This window comes from Gavialis gangeticus, unplaced genomic scaffold (genome assembly GCF_001723915.1).
Source record: "Gavialis gangeticus isolate Ggan-Ray unplaced genomic scaffold, GavGan_comp1, whole genome shotgun sequence".
Lineage (NCBI taxonomy): Eukaryota > Metazoa > Chordata > Crocodylia > Gavialidae > Gavialis > Gavialis gangeticus.
This window is the reverse complement of record NW_017729027.1, coordinates 35,848,009-35,850,496: the sequence shown is the minus strand read 5'-3', so window position 1 is coordinate 35,850,496 and position 2,488 is coordinate 35,848,009.

Below are 2,488 nucleotides of genomic sequence, written 5' to 3'. Positions count from 1 at the left end.
TAATGTAAATACATTTGTATATAGTTAAGTCCCCTGAATGTCCTGGGCTGGTTCTATAGGGACAGAGGGAAATTGAGTGGTCTGCAGTTCCCACCCCATAGCACACCTGCCAGCTAACAATCCCCTTCAATTGGAGAAGGGGAGTATATACCCAAGTTACCTGGGCTACACAAGCAATGCACCTTTTTAATTAGATTTGGATTTAAATATATTTAATACATATGAATGGATAATTACAATTAGTTTATCACATTTTATGTCATCAAGCCTGTATCAGTTTAGGTATATTCTGTTTAGGGACAAGGCAACTGGGAACCATGGAATCTACCAGAAACACTTTTTGCAAGTTGGAAATTATTTTACAAATGTCGTTCATTTAACAAACTCTTAAATAATTTAAAACCCACATATAAAATATATTTATTCTCTGATACACTAATAGTATCCAAATACTAGTTTGATTTGTATAGCAACAATAAAATACTCTTCTGCTGTTGTCAGTTAGTAGTGTCTTTCAGCATGGCACAGTAGTCTGATGTGTCATACTTCTTTGCATTAGTTATAATGGTTCTTTCATGAGTTACTATAACTACGCAATATGACATCTCAGATTATACTAAGGTGACCATGAACCAGCCGTTATTGCTTCATTTTTATCTTCATTTATAAAAAGGGTTCTAAACTCTGAATATCACCTATCTGGTTTTGTATCACCTGCCCTTTAGATATAGTCAGGCTCAGAGCAACAACCTTCAATAGAAATTGTTTAAGAAGAAATAGGTCACCATGCTTGTGAAGATATTTCCTGTTTAAATTCTGTCCTTATAATATCTTAATACTAACAGGCCCCTGAGAAATCTGCATCTATTGTGGATTTAAAATGAGGCACATTGCTAGGTGTTAAGGAATTAAATTGCACCTACCAAAAGAATATCTGTGAGGAGCAGCATGGGCATGAGTACAGAAGGCAGCTACTCTGAAATTTCCAAAGAGACTCAACTAGATGCAAAAGGTTTCTCAAGCCTTCCAGTTAGGACAATAATTCCACCTGGTAAGACATCCACAGCAGCTTCCTCCATAGAACACATGACAGTTACTGCTATTAGACAGAGTTACCAATTGTCAGTAAAAAGATCAGGCTAAAGATGACTGTCAGTAAAGTCCTTAAAAAAACCCCAAACTTTTGCTATTAGTAAAAATACTACGGGCACATCCAGCTGCCCCTGCACGTGCCTCTTGCAGCATCTCAAACCCCTTTAATATGCTGCAAGAGGCATGTGCAGGAACCAGAAAATGTTCCCCATGCTGTAAATTTGCAGTGCAGGGGCAAAGTTAGACCCCTGGCTATCCAGGGGGCAAAAAATTTGGCAGAAAAAAAAGTGTGGCAGGGCATGGTCTGGGACAACCGAAGGCTTGGTCCTCCACAGGGATGGTCTGGCTGCCAGAGCGTCTCTATGGTTAGCCCTCACCCTGGTGCTGAAGCACATTGCCTGCCTGTGCAGGGCAGGCAACGTGCCAGCAGCAGGGAGCTAGACCCACTGCTGGCAAGTAGCGGGTCAGGGGGCTGAAGAAGGGGGGAGGGGGCCATGGGGGGGACCCCTGTCAGCCCTTTCCACTCCCTGCCCCGCCTGGCCCCACCCTGCCCAGCCCCCTAAGTCCCCCCAATTTGTTTCCCGCACATGCACTTGCAGCATCTCAAATAGAAGTGGTGCAAATTTGACCTGGGACTTTTTGCCTTAGTGCACATGCCCAGACATGCACTTTGGAGTGGTGCAAATTGTGCCACTTGGGGCAAAATAACCCTGCCTGACTTCTCCCAGATCTGCAGCCAGGGGGAGCTAGAACCCGGGGTCAGCACCTGTGCTGTCCCCAGCAGTATAAAAAGCTTCCCTGTCCTGGCCCCAGCAGTATAAAAAAGCTGCCCTGGCAAAGAGCTCAGGGCTACTCGCTCTCAGGAGCTTCTGGGGTCCAGCCAATTGGTACCTGGGGACACTAGTCCTTGTGCCAGATGGACAGTTGAAGCAGCCCTGAGAGTTCCCTGCACCCTCTACCCACTTCAGCAGTCTGGCAGTGGGGGCTGCTGCCTGTCTGTAACCTGCTGTGCACCTTCTGGACCTGGATGGGGACTGCACAGCCAGTAGAGGCACCTACCAGCTGCCAGTGGGCTGTGGCTACAAAGTTGGCCTTTGTGCAGCACTACTGGCATGTTTGCCCTCTGCCTGGCCATCTGGGCAGCTATCATCTGGGTGATGTTCTGGGTGTGGTGACCTACGTTGAACTGTCAAAGCACATCCTCCTAGCCCCAGTTGGCCAGGACGTCAGCCACCTCCAGCTGGGTCCAACGTGCCAGCTCTGAGCAGGCAGGACATTGCCACTGGCCTCCCTAGCAGAAATTTTGGTGTTCCCTATTCGAAATCTGAAAAGTCCCTGAAAAAAAACCCAAAGCCACTGTGTAAAATACCCCAAAATCCATGTTCCTTCACAATTA